The sequence below is a fragment of the Phyllobates terribilis genome, unplaced genomic scaffold (genome assembly GCF_046119375.1).
Source record: "Phyllobates terribilis strain yellow unplaced genomic scaffold, ASM4611937v1 Scaffold_3__8_contigs__length_932513732, whole genome shotgun sequence".
Lineage (NCBI taxonomy): Eukaryota > Metazoa > Chordata > Amphibia > Anura > Dendrobatidae > Phyllobates > Phyllobates terribilis.
In genome coordinates this window covers 699350722-699365295 of record NW_027362763.1, presented here as the reverse complement: position 1 = coordinate 699365295, position 14574 = coordinate 699350722, and the positions used below count along the sequence as shown (strand labels likewise).

Here is a 14574-nt window from a genome sequence, read left to right as displayed (position 1 = left end):
AAGTCGAGAAACCCCTCCAATCCTGAGATTCAATGCAAGTGTGCTCCCTGCCATGTGGTGCAGCCAGGAACTGCAGCCGGTCTCGTTTAGAGGGGCGTTGAGTAGAGGTGAGCGAACCCGAACTGTAAAGATCGGGGCTCATACTGGACACCTAGTGTCCGGTGCTGAACTCCAAACACTGCCTTCTCCTGGAAGTCCATTTTACAGTTCAGCAGTCTGGGGAAGAGAGATAAGAGATAGAGAGAGGAGAAAGAGAGAGAAAGACACAGAGAGAAGAGAAAGACAGAGAGAGAAAGAGAGAGAGAAAAGAGAAAGAGAGAGAAAGACACAGAGAGAAGAGAAAGACAGAGAGAGAAAGAGAGAGAAAAGAGAAAGAGAGAGAAAGACACAGAGAGAAGAGAAAGACAGAGAGATTGAAGAGAGAGAGAAAAGAGAAAGAGAGAGAAAGACACAGAGAGAAGAGAAAGACACAGAGAGAGAGAAAGACACAGAGAGAAGAGAGAGAGAAGAGAAAAAGAGAGAGAGAAAGACACAGAGAAGAGAAAGACAGAGAGAGTGAAGAGAGAGAAGAGAAAGACAGAGAGAAAGAGAGAGAAGAGAAAGACAGAGAGAGAAAGATACAGAGAGAGAAGAGAAAGACAGAGAGAGAGAGAAGAGAAAGAGAAAGATACAGAGAGAGAAGAGAAAGACAGAGAGAGTGAAGAGAGAGAGAAGAGAAAGACAGAGAGAAAGAGAGAGAGAAGAGAAAGAGAGAGAAAGACACAGAGAGAAGAGAAAGACACAGAGAGAGAGAAAGACACAGAGAGAAGAGAGAGAGAAGAGAAAAAGAGAGAGAGAAAGACACAGAGAAGAGAAAGACAGAGAGAGTGAAGAGAGAGAAGAGAAAGACAGAGAGAAAGAGAGAGAAGAGAAAGACAGAGAGAGAAAGATACAGAGAGAGAAGAGAAAGACAGAGAGAGAGAGAAGAGAAAGAGAAAGATACAGAGAGAGAAGAGAAAGACAGAGAGAGTGAAGAGAGAGAGAAGAGAAAGACAGAGAGAAAGAGAGAGAGAAGAGAAAGAGAGAGAAAGACACAGAGAGAAGAGAAAGACAGAGAGAGTGAAGAGAGAGAGAAGAGAAAGACAGAGAGAAAGAGAGAGAGAGACAGAGAGAGTGAAGAGAGAGAAGAGAAAGACAGAGAGAAAGAGAGAGAAGAGAAAGACAGAGAGAGAAAGATACAGAGAGAGAAGAGAAAGACAGAGAAAGAGAGAGAGAAGAGAAAGAGAAAGATACAGAGAGAGAAGAGAAAGACAGAGAGAGTGAAGAGAGAGAGAAGAGAAAGACAGAGAGAAAGAGAGAGAGAAGAGAAAGAGAGAGAGAAAGACACAGAGAGAAGAGAAAGACAGAGAGAGTGAAGAGAGAGAGAAGAGAAAGACAGAGAGAAGAGAAAGAGAGAGAGAAAGACACAGAGAGAAGAGAAAGACAGAGAGAGTGAAGAGAGAGAGAAGGGAAAGATAGAAAGAGAGAGAAGAGAAAGACAGAGAGTGAAGAGAGAGAAGAAAAAGACAGAGAGAAAGAGAGAGAAGAGAAAGACAGAGAAAGAGAGAAGAGAAAGACAGAGAGAAAAAGAGAGAGAAGAGAAAGAGAGAGAGAAAGACACAGAGAGAAGAGAAAGACAGAGAGAGTGAAGAGAGAGAGAAGGGAAAGATAGAAAGAGAGAGAAGAGAAAGACAGAGAGTGAAGAGAGAGAAGAAAAAGACAGAGAGAAAGAGAGAGAAGAGAAAGACAGAGAAAGAGAGAGAAGAGAAAGACAGAGAGAGTGAAGAGAGAGAGAAGAGAAAGACAGAGAGAAAGAGAGAGAAGAGAAAGAGAGAGAAATGAAAGACAGAGAGTGAAGAGAGAGAAGAGAAAGAGAGAGAGAGAAAGACAGAGAGAAAGACACAGAGAGAGAAGAGAAAGAGAGTGAAGAGAGAAGAGAAAGACAGAGAGAGAGAGACAGAGAGAAGAGAAAGACAGAGAGTGAAGAGAGAGAGAGAAAAGAGAAAGAGAAAGAGAGAGAAGAGAAAGACAGAGAGAGAGAATGAGAGAGTAAGAAGAGTGAAAGAAAGAGAGAAAGAGAAGAGAAAGACAGAGAGAATGAGAGAGTAAGAAGAGAGAAAGAAAAAGAGAGAAGAGAGAGAAAAACAGAGAGAGAGAGAAAGAAAAAGAAAGAGAGATTTGCAGCTCTAAGGTTCGGGTCCCCATTGATTTCAAAGGGGGTCGGGTTCAGGTTCAAGTTTGGGTACAGTTCTGTTACCAGAACTAAACGTTGGACTAAAGTTTGGTTGGGTACCAGAACCCAAACTCCCACGAGTCCGCTCTTCCCTAGTGTCGAGCTGCACAGCTGATGGCCGAGGTGATACTATCCTCTTTATTCTTAGCAGTAGTGGTGGTCTCAGGGGTAAAATACCACCGTTCATAAAGTGATGGCATATCCTAGCGAAATGCCATGTTTTTATCAGATGGGAAGACTCCATTATTGCATAAATATCAGAATAGAAGCTAAATTAGCAAAAACAGGTCACCTTTTGAAAGTCCTACCTTTGATGAATACAATAGACTTTCTATGTTTCCTCTTCAATGACCATGTCCTTAGAAAGTCCTCAAAAGCAATTCAAGTTCTGCAAAAGAAAATGTATTTACAGTCTGAGAAATAAGTAGAAACGGTTCACGGGGTTTTCTGATTTTGGAGAACCACTCTATTGTTAAAAAAACAACAATTGTCTTTTATTCACCCTCCCCGGGTCCAGTCTCTGCTGTTCTGGTGTCTGCTATCGCCTGTAGTGCTGACGCCAAGTTGACAGCACTGCAGCATCCAGTGACATCGTTATCAATGGAGGAAACTCAGCGCTGGACCAGGAGAGGGTGAGAAAAGCACATTTTTAAAAAAATTGCAGCTGGGAAAAAGAGGATTTCTGACAGCTTTAAATAATTAGGGTGGTTTTATGAACTACAAGTAAAATTACCAAATGTTTACCATAAAAATAATAAAGATCTGCAATACCATGCTGGCCCTCTAGACTCATACTGTACCTTTTAAGTTTTGCAAAAAAAATGCAGCATACCCTTTTTGCATGGAAAGTATAAACATTTAGGAAATAAATTCACCACATGCTCCAAAGGGTGGAAGTTTGATCAAAGTTTAGATTGCAAGATTTTACTTTTTAAATCCGCATGTAAGTTTGAACAACTTTTCAAATACTTTTAAATTATTCTGAAACTTTTTTCTCAAATTTTAACCTCTTCGCCCCTGGGCCATTTTCCACTTTTTTTGTTTTTGTTTTTTCTTCCCCTTCTTCCAAAAACCATAACTTTTTATTTTTCTGTCAATATAGCCGTCTGAAGTTTTTTTTCTTTGTGGGACTAGGTGTACTTTTGAACAACACCATTGATTTTACCATATTGTGTACTGGAAAACAAAAAAAAAAATTCCAAGCGCAGTGAAATAGCCAAAAAAGTGCAATTCCACAATTGTTTTTTGTTTTTATTTACCATGCTCACTTTATGGTAAAACTGACAAATATGATTCTCCACGTCAGTGCAAGTATGCAGATAGCAAACATGTATAGTTTATTTCTTATGTAAGTCATGAAATAAAATTCCGAAATTTGTACGAAAAAAAGTTTTTGTTTTTGTCGCCATTTTCCAAGACCCGTAACATTTTCATTTTTCAGGATCTTTGGCTGCGTGAGAGCTTATTTTTTTGTGTTCCAAGCTGACACTTTTATTAATACCATTTTGGGGTAGATTTGATGTTTTGATCGCCTCTTATTGTATTTTATTGCAATGTTGTAGCGACCAAAAAACTGTTTTCTTTCTGGTTACTGGGCAATTGAGCAAAAGGTGATTTATTGTGTTTTTTTATTCTTTTTTCATATTTTTAAAACTTTTTTTTTCACTTTTTACTTTAGGGGACTTGAAGTTGCGATTGTCTGATCGCCTCTGCTATATATAGCAATGCATCAGCACTGTATATTCGTATAGCAGAAATCACGATCTGCTATCATGAGCTGGTATTCACAGGAGGATCGTAATCACAGGCACGGAGGTCTTCAGCAGATCCTCGGCTGAAATGATAACCCATCGGCGTCCCGTGATCTCGTCTTCAGGCTCAAAAACTCAACGAGCCTGCTAGCATCTAAAATGCTGTATGCATGTACCCTTAGGGTATGTGAACACAGTAAGTTTTACAAACATATGTCGCCTGGAATACACCTGAAGAAGCAATGCAAAAGGTCTCCAAAAAATTGACATTGTGCACAGCAATGTCAAAATTGCATTGCTGAGCACAAGTTTCATCTTATGTCATTTCTTTTAAAGCGTTTACATGATCAATTTTTGAGCAGATTCTGCTAAGAAGTTGCTTGATCTCATTACGTAACAATACAGAACGAAAGCCACCGAAGGTGGAGCCACCGCAAGAACAACAGTGAAGTCGCCAGCAAAACCGCCTCAGGAAAACAACTGCCATTGTTTTCCTGAAACAACTTCGCCAGGAAAAACTTGGCAGCTGCCAGTGTGCAAATGACGCTGTATGCAACTATCCTCACTGTACATACACATAGAGATTTATGAGGAGTTTTTGGAGCAGAAACTGAGCGAAAAGTGAGCAGAAACTTCAAATCCTCCTCAAAGTCTCAAGACTCCTAAAAAACTTAGCAGAAGTTTCAGCTCAGTTTCTGCTCTGAAAATATAGCAAAACAGATCCCATGTGGATAGCTATGAGTCTGCGTCACAACTTGCTTTTAAGGCAGATTCCAAAAAGAATGCCATTTCTGTGCACATGTTCTGTCTATGTCACTTATTTTAACTGCTTAAAGGTTTGGAAACTATGAATAGGTTAAAAGAAGTAACATGTTCATTCTTCGGGCAGCTTGGAAGATGCACATTCTGTATAATTGGAAGTATAGAACAAAGACGATGGCAGGTTCATGGTTTTTGACTGCCTCAAAAACCTCTTTGTGCACGTACTCTTCAGCTTTGTGCCCAGAGAGATTTTCATTGGGTTTTTGGAGCAGAAAGTAGTCCTGTGAACATGAAGTCTTTTTGCAGACTTTTCGTAGCAAAAACTAAGCAGAACCTCCAAGTTTTTAAGGAGATTTGAGGTTTACAAGTGAATTTGGAAAGTTTCCACTCAGTTTCTGCTCCAAAAACTCATCGAAAAGCTGTGTATGCACAAATCCACTAAAAGAAACTCACCTCCTCCTTCAAATCTTACAATCCTCAAAAACTTTCTTATCAGTTTTTGCTCAGCTTCTGCTTTGAAAACTAAGAAATAAGATTCCGTGTGCACATACTCTTAGCCTATGTGAACATTAATTTTTTTTTATTGGTTTTTGGAGTGGAAATTGAGCAGAAACTGTAAGTTTTGGAGAAGCTTTTACTTTTTTTCAGACGAATTTGGAGAGTTCCCACTCAGTTTCTGCTTCAAAAACTAAGAAAGAATACTTGGTGTGCAAATACTCGTAGCCTATGTGCAAATTGAGTTTTTTTATGAGCTTTTGGAGTGATATTTTAGCAGAAACTTTAAGTTTTTGGAGAAGCTTTTACTTTTTCAGAAGGATTTAGAGAGTTTCCGATCAGTTTCTGTTCCAAAAAGTCCTTGAAAAATGTTGTGTGCTCGTGGTCTTGGATGACTTTTTGATGTAGATTTCAAAGCGGATCTGGATAAAAATCCACCTAAAAAACTGTGTGAACATGCTTTAATGGTGCAGATTTAATTGGTCCACAAAATATACCGCATATACTTAATTTGACTATACCTTAATGTTGAGACCACTTAGGGCATCCTATGCGCCCATTGGCCACCACAGGTGACATCTCGCCATGTGCTGGCAGCCACTTGTGTGGTCTCACCCTAAAGTTAGAGTCATTTTTGTCATATAATATAAGTAGTACATGTGAACCTAATCTGCACCGAAATAACAGTCAGCTCTGTGCGAGCCAAGCTCTTGCGACTGTGCCAAAATCGACAGATTATGTTCTGCAAACCAAGCAAACTAAAGTAGCCATTTGGGCTGTTTTCTGGCTGAAATGGCCCATTTCAATCAGTAAACTGCCTATACGCAGTACATAAAACCCGGATCTCACCCCATCAAGCGCAGAAGAATATGAGAGATTTCAGTCTCGGCAGTAAGAGACACAAATCTGAAAAACCAGGCAAAATCAGTTAAGCTCCAATTTAGCTAATTACATCCCCCCTCCCCCCACAGGAGATATAATTACATGAAACAAAACAAATAGAGTCCAAAAAAAAAAAGAAAGAAGCGTGAGAGAAATTAATACCATCTGAGAAGAGAAGAAAAGATGGAAAGAAATATCCGTCCTTCTTCACTTCTGCCTTTACCCGGACCCCTGCCGAGATGAGTGGCGAGTCTGGAGAGCGGCAGCGCATTCCTATAAACAAGCGCACATTTAAGAAGAGGGCTGCCGAAAATTAAAAATACAAAATAAAAAATAATTGTAGAAATAATTGCAATGGTTGTTTAAAGCGGTTTCTGGTCGCTATTAGTTTTCATTAAGCTGTCAGAACACCATTATATCCTAATTTAAACTGCGGCTTTTAATGCTCACTTGGAGATAACACAAGTCTTGTTTTTCTGTTTGAGGTTCCGGCTTTGCTCTGCTCAAACCATAAGTGCTCAAAGCTTTGACGTGATTAATAGCCGAGCGCCTCCATTTAAATACAGACCATGTTTCCAATTTTCTTTCTCCGACTACTTTCCTCTGCTTTATGCAGCAGCCGAACAATTGCAGAAACAATCACTTCCGTAATTCTCAGGCTGGGTTCACACCACGTTTCTGCATCCCATAGAGGTACCTTAAAGAGGTTGTCAAGGGCTTATATATTCATCGGCTATCCTCAGGATACGTCATCAATATTAGGTCATTAGATCGGTGGCAGGTCCAAACCCAGACACCCCACTGATCAGCAGTGTGAGCTACAGTCCACCAAGAATGGCCACTACGCAGTGTAAGGAGCTGTGGTGCCCAGCGACAATGGACTGTGTGCGTCCAGCTGCAGCACGAGCTGTAAACGTTTGATCAGTGGGGATGTCAGGTATCAGACCCCCACTGATTTGATATTGGGGACCTCCTAAAGATGGGTCATCATTATATATCCCCTTAAAAGCAGGATGTAACAGGTGGGATTGTCTAAGTCTAGTTCTTTAAAGGAAAAAGAAAGGTATCAAGGAAGGAAGGGAAGGACGAAGGAAGTAAGGATGGAAGGAAGGAAAGCAGCAAGAAAGTAAAGGGAAGACGAAAGGCTGGTAGGGAGTAAGGAAGAAAGAAGGAAAGAAGGAAGGAAATGAAAGAAAAAGAGAAGAAATGAAGAAAGATTGTAAGGAAGGTTGGAACGTTGGAAGAAAAGGGAAGTAGGGTGGATGGGAAAAAGGAAATAAAATGAAAGGAAAGGGAGGATGGAAGGAAAGAAGGAAGAAAGAAAAGGAAGAGAAGGAAGAGAAGGAAGGAGGGAAGGAAGGAAATGAAAGAGGAAAAAGGGAAGGAAATTGAAGGAAAGTAAAGAGATAGGAGAAAGGAAGGAAAGTAGGAAACAAGGGAAGAAGGAAGGAATGGGTGTAGGAAGGAAAGAAGGAAGGAAATGAAAGGGAAAGAAGGCAGGGAAAAAGAAGGGAAAAAAAGCAAAGAAATAATGAAGGAAAATGAAAGGAAAGGGAGGAAGGAAGAAAGAAAGAAAGAAAGAAAGAAAGAAAGAGTCAAAGAAGAAATGAAGAAATCTGAAGAAAGGAAATGAAAGAGAAAGAAGGCTGGAAAAAAGTAAGGAAATGGATGGAGATTAAACAGATAGGAGAAAGGGAAGAAGGAAAGAAGGGAGGGAGGAAGGAATGAAAGAAAAAAGAAAGTAAGGAAGAAGGGAGGGAGGCAGGAAGGAAAAAGGAAGGAGGGAAGAAAAGCTGCAGGAAAGGACATTTAAATGAAAGAAGGAAGGAAAATGAAGGAAGAATAAGGAAAGAAGAAAGGAAAGAAAAAAAGAAAGAAAGGAACGGAAGGAAGGAATATTGCCTTTTTTCGAGAAACATTGCCACCCCTGCACATTGGGTGCATTGGCCAGTTCTGATGCACATAGGTGTTGGCCAAGAGTGGTGCTATTTAAGAAAAAAATAAAAGAAGAAGAAAACTAATATTTACTTACTAGTCTCTTTTTCAACCTTATTTAACCAATTAATTATCTAATCTGATGTATTTTTATGGTAACTCGTAAAGGGACTATTTGGATTACAATACAAAATCCATTTTCAGATTCCCTATTTTTAGTTAATACAGGGACTTCTCCAATTTATATCCCATCTGCTGAACAGAATGAAGCTCATCTGCAAGGATTGTCTTTCTTAAGCAGGCATATGTGTACATTACACAGCCCACTTGAATAGGTGCTGTGTAATACTTAATTTCACCTCTGGTGGCGCTGCAGGAATATTGACAACTTACTACAAAGTTTCCTCACAGAGTGCAGCTGATTTCTGAGGAGTCTCACCAGTAAGCAGGAATTATCCACAGAAGAAGGTACCTATAAAGGTTTTGGAAAACTCATAAAGGCCAATGCTCAATAAGAAGTATTTATATTGTGGAGGAATAAGCCAGGTAACTTTTTATCTACTTTTATCCCTAAAACTAGCGTTGTTATTTAAGGGAAAAATATTAAAATTAAAATGGGATAGATTTTGAAAGATTTTTTGGTGGGACCTGGCTGCTGAGATCTCCATCAATTCAAATAATGGATTCCATTGACATCTATAGGAGAGATAACTACCCTTACCTAGTAAACAAGCCTGAAACTGAATTGTTCTCGAGGTCGTGGGGATCCCAGAGATCTCATTCCACTATGCAATATTTTATTACCTATCTTCCTCCCATAGCATCATGGTTCAGAAATACCATGTTATCAGGTGATAAAAAAAATCCATATGAACAGACTAATGGCTGCTGTATGGCCCTTGGAGTGAGGGAACCCAGACCAGGTTAGCTCCATTGTAAGACTGGCTTGTTCTCATGGTCAGTGGGGTTCTGACAGTTGGAACCCATCCAACAATGGTTTATCACCTTTCCTATCATAGCATTATTGTTCGAAAACCCCATATAATCAAGGGTGAAAGAATCATAGAATTAGACTTGGTTAGTTATGAGAGGGCTCAGGCCACGCTGGCTGTTTTTGAAGACTATACTGTTCTTGGGTTTTTTGGAGGTCTCAGAACTTGGATTTCACAAAACATTGCTATATGACCTATCCCGCTATAGCATTAGCATGGAAATGCCATGTAGACAAAGGTGTAAGATGCCAAGGCAGCCCAATCGATGCAATAGGCCCCTAAGGAGAGGGGACCCAGAACAGGATCTAATACGGACCTATTCTTGAGGTTGGTGCATGTCTCAGTGGTCAGCCCCACCATAAAATGTTTCATGACTTGTCCCCCCATGATATTACTGTTTGTAAAACCTTTGTAATCAAAAGTATGGGAACCATAGAGGTAGACCTATTGTAGCTATTGGGTCCTTAGAGAGAGGAGTCCAAGGCTAGGTTGGATGTAATCTAAAACTGTCTTTTTCCTGGGATTAGATGGGTGTCCCAACAATTGGATTCCGCTAAACTATATTTTATTACCCTTTGTAGCATGACCTTTGAAATCCTACACAGTCAAGGGTGTAAGAACCCTAGAGGAAGACCTAATGGATGTAACTGGCTCCCAAAAGAAGAGGCTCAGACTGGTTGGCCTGCTGGTCGGTGTTTCAAGTGGTCGGACCCCACAATGAAAAAATGTATGACCTGTTCCCCCTTGGTATTTTGGTTTCCAAATCTTATATAATCAAGAGTATATTAACCTTAAAGATATATTCATAATTTCTATGGGGACCCTGGAGAAAAAGGGCCCAGGCCAGGTTAGCTGCATTTCTATTCAGGTATTTCCTCTCATAGATCCTACAAAATAATCGTGGACAACATTCACCCGAGGCTTATGGAAAGGAGATGGGTCAAAAAAAAACACCAAGTTCTCCTGTCCTGGAAGGATAGGGGTATGTTATTAACTAGCAAACAAAGGGCCCCCCATTTTATATGCTTTAGGGCCCTCTCTATTTTTATGTATTCTCTACTTATAATATGCCTATCCTAAAAGATGACCTGCATCTGTCAAAATGAACTGTCTATGCAGAAAAATGGCCCAAAGATCTAATTGTAGCCTGAAAACTCTACGGAAGAGATGTGAAACTTGTCACTGAGAAATAACAAATTCTCGAAAAATAAAGCATTCACAATGTAATATTTAATCTTCACTTTTGGGCCATCAAAAGGAAATGGGGGAAAATTAACCCAAAAGTCCTTTTCTTCCTGGTCGTTAAGGGTATTGTTCTAGAAAGTAATAAGATACAGATAAGCGGATCAGACAAAATTCAAATTCGAAACTGTTTTGAACGGAATTTCCCGGGAAATTTGATTCACAGAGAAGTTATTATCTAAAGACCCCAGAGCATAATAAATGTGTGTATATAAATGTGTATATATATATGAAATCCTTATACCCACTCCACAGCTCATTACTGCCACCTGTCCCGTCCTCGTTGCCTCTTTTAATCCCTGCCGGAGCACAGGAATCCCTGGGTCTCCGTGCCAAGACTTTTGGCTCTGTTAAGGCCCACAAAGATTACAGTGTCACAACTTAACCTTGTGTGCCCATGCGCAGAACTGTCCTGGGCCTCATCAGGGCCGAAAATCTTAGCTTTGTGCCAAAGGTCCAGAGTTTTCAGTGCTCGTGGTAGGGATTGAAATGTGACAAGGACCGGAAAAAAATACAGTAAGGAGCGGAGGGGACTAAGAAGTGAGGCGTAAGGTAAGTGTAAGGATTTTTAAAAATTTTAAACCTTTCGATGGCTCTTTATGATTTAGAAAAATGGCGAACGCTGGCTAAATCCACATAATCTCGAATTACAAAAAATTCTGCACTTTGGCAAATACTGATTCTTGTAACATTCGAGTAGAATTCAATTTCATTCGAATATATATTCTCTCATCTCTACAATGCGAATTCCATTTCATATACTTTAGGGCCCCCTTTATTTCTAAGTACACCCCTGCCTGTAATGCTAGTCTACAAAAAAAAATGACCTGGATCTCTTAATTCAACTTCGCAGACGTAAAACTCCATGTAAGAAAGCTGTAACTTGTCAACTGAAACAGCAGCTTCGGGAAATTCTCCGGCAAAAAAAAAAAAAAGAAGAAGAAGAAAAAAAAAAAGGAAAGAAAAAACTTTCTCGAAAGAAAAAAAAGAAAACATTCGCAATGTAAGATTTAGTCTTCAAATTATTCTGTCAGTCTTATGACAATTTAATTATATTTTTTTATCTTGTGTTTCTTTATTCAGTTTAGGTAGCAATGTCTCGTCAATATCTTATTCAGGTGTAGCATGAAAAAGTCTAACAATCCTGGGCTGGCAGCCAAGCTTGCATCTGACTGACGCTTGCTTAACTGTGCAAAGATTTGCTCCGCTTCAAAAAGGAACTTGCCTACACTCGAACCAGTAGTGACAGCGAAGGTGTGGGGCTGAATTTTAACAAAGCCGTCTCCAGCATGTGCTCAGAGAGGCGGAACCGGCACTTAGACTCAGCGCTAAAAGACTTCAATCTTCTTCTAGCTCCTAATTTGCCTTCGATGCAAACTCAAAGAGTTTTCATAAAAGCAGATCATTAGCGGATCCACAGCTGCAATATATTGCTGTCATTCCATTCCGAAGAGCGTTTGTGCCCCCCCCCCCCCACCTGCCCCCCTATATAAAGAAGACTTGTGGCCATTAACGGAGATAATAAACGGGATAAATATTCGTTTTCTAAATATGAATTAGATTCATATGATAAATATAAATGATACCGTATCGGAACGTAGTGCCGCCATCCTGTATGTATAGTGCTGGATCGCGTGTGTGGCCAGAATAAAAATCTTCTAAAAGCCACAAATTTAAAAAAAAAAAACATGTTAAAAGAAAATGCACTTTTTAGCAATAAATTTTTTTTGCAAAAAATGAGTGTTTAATATTTTTGCAGACATACCCCAATGATCGCTTCCTTAAATGATTATTTCCATTTTATAAAAGTTTTCCCATTGCTACGACATCCCTTTATGATAGGTGGGGACACCCATCAATTCTAGAGGTTTGTGCACATGATATTTATGTCAAGAGGAAGAAAAGAAAACAGCCATGGCCAAAGTCATCAAAAAAGTAGGAAACAACTAAGAAAAAAATGGAAAAGGACGCTTTAGAAAAAAATGCCAGTGTTTTCTGAAGTGCCTTTCAGCGTTGTTATTTAGGTTTTTTTTTGGTCATTTCCTGAGGGCTCTCTTGATGGTTTTGACCACTGACTGGTTCTTTTTAGCGATTTTCCAGTGTTTTTGTCATTTTTACAAGCATTTTCCAATGTTGAACTTTATCAAGCAAAAACGCTGGCAAAACAATTAAAAGAAATTGGGAGTCCTTTGAGTGTTTCCATTGGCTTATTATAAACTACAAAGAAAGATCAGAAAATGCACAAAGAAGGGTTGGGTCAATTCTTTTAACCTCTTGGCATCTTTGGAGACCTGAAGAGGTTAAAGACTGAACATATGCACAGCGAGAAGTTTTTACGTAGAAATACGTATATTCAATCTTTTGTGTATTTATTTTGTATGTTTTCAGGATGTTTTCAGGGCAGAATCCGCCTGAAAATGATGTTGTTTGCAAATACCCTAAGAGTGAAGTGGTTAAAGTACCATACTTACCTACTGTCCCAGATTTGAAGGCTCTGTACCTGCAAATTTGGCACATCCCAGAAAGAAAGGAGGCTTGATGTTTGTTAACCATGCCCCAATTTTGGTGTAAGTCAGAGGGGCATTACTTAAACCTCTCAAATACCACAACAGAAATATTGGTAACCATGAAGCTCTGATTTAAGGACTGGGTGCCCTTTCACTGTTTTCCACTGCAAACCAAAGCTAATGGCCACCCGATGTGCAGAGAACTATAGCACAGCCTAATCCAATGGGACCATGCTGCCATGCTGTCACGGGTGTGTCAGATGTGACAGACAGTCACCCTGCAGTTGGTTGCAAAAGATCTCTTCATTTGGCATTACAGACACCTTCTTAGATCTGTCTCACTATAGGACCCAGCAGCTACCTCCCTCCTGCTAATTGACACCCAGACCAGGATGTTTAAATACTTGCTGTTTGCTACAGGGAGGTGCCGTTGATATTCACATGTTCCCTTGTGAAGGCTTGGAGCTATTGCAGTTTGTTTACTTCCTCTTAGGTGCTTTGGAGGACGTTTGGTCTCTGAAGTCGGCTCAAGCTAAGTTACTTTTCCCCGTGTTTGTCTCCTTTGTTGTCTTTAGTTGTTAGTGGGGACTGACTAGTGCTCATCCCCCCCTCCCTATCCAGGGCCAAGCTCTAGGGAAATACAGGGTTTAGGTACCTGTGCAGCGATTGGTGAAGAACTAATATAGGCATGATAAGGGAAGACAGGGTGATATCAGATCAACCTGGGAGTTCTCCAGTCCCCCTTTCCCTAGTGTCTGGGCTCCCGTTCCCTCTTCCCTTCGTGTTGCACTTAGTCTTTCCCACATCTTGTGTGAGACATGCCCTGCACAGTCAGGGAACTAAAGAAAAGCCGTACACAAAGCTAAATCAGTTCTTCATTCTCGACTTCATTCTCAGAATCAGTGGGAATCTCAGAAGTCAGACCTCCACCAATTCTAAAGTGACAGCTATAGGTTAAAAAAAACATTTTGGCTGGGGCTACATGGCGACTTTGGCTGCAACATCTAATCAAGGTTCACGTGGTGTCTCTGTCGAAGCGCAATACGAATGAATAGAGTCGCAGTGGGTACCGCGATCGGGCAGAGTGCTGATAAAACGCTCTGTCCAGTCATTAGGAGACTTGTGGAACATCCTATCAGGGCACATTGCTGGAAATTTGGGAAGTGAGTAAACCACTTTACCTTTGATCATCAGGAAGAAAAAACTGTCATATACTCTACATAGATATTCTCGATAGGAGTCCCCCGCCCCCGGCCCGGACCGTGCTGTTAGTACTCACATTGGTTTCCTAAATCTGGGGGCATCTTATAGTCTGGATGGATCTTGATATGACTCACCGGATCCGGTACTGCAGCTCGGTGCATTTTTTGGGTACTGTGATCAATTGGTGGCCACAACCGTAATAGAGAAATAGCTAGAGTGTGGCTGACACTCACTGCGCTGTTTTGGGTACTGTATTATAGGAGCGTTTTGTAGGATAGGCTATCAATGATAAAGGGTTATTCCAATCTTATAGGTATTCTATAAACCTTAGTGTGGACACACACCTATCTTTAGTCCCTGACCTTCATCCAATGGTCATGGTGAACAGAGAGGTAGCTGCACATGCACCGCTCCTTCCATGCACTTCCAATGACTTTTCCACCACTGTGAATCTCCCATAAATGTCCAAAATGGGAATACCCCAAAATCCTGTAAAATCCCTTTAAATTTAATATATAAGGACCAGTTCTGTAAGAGATCTGAACTGAGATCTT

At 40.3% G+C, this 14574-nt stretch overlaps 1 protein-coding gene across 1 annotated transcript in view; it reads right to left on the bottom strand.

Annotated features, from left to right (window-relative positions):
- The window catches only part of ESRRG (estrogen related receptor gamma), a 536337-nt gene extending 533703 nt beyond the window's left edge, over nucleotides 1-2634 (bottom strand). The window contains exon 1 of the mRNA XM_073671941.1: nucleotides 2560-2634. The gene's annotated coding sequence lies outside the window, so the exon portion shown is untranslated. The remainder of the gene's footprint in view (nucleotides 1-2559) is intronic.
- Between the last annotated feature and the right edge of the window lie 11940 nt (nucleotides 2635-14574).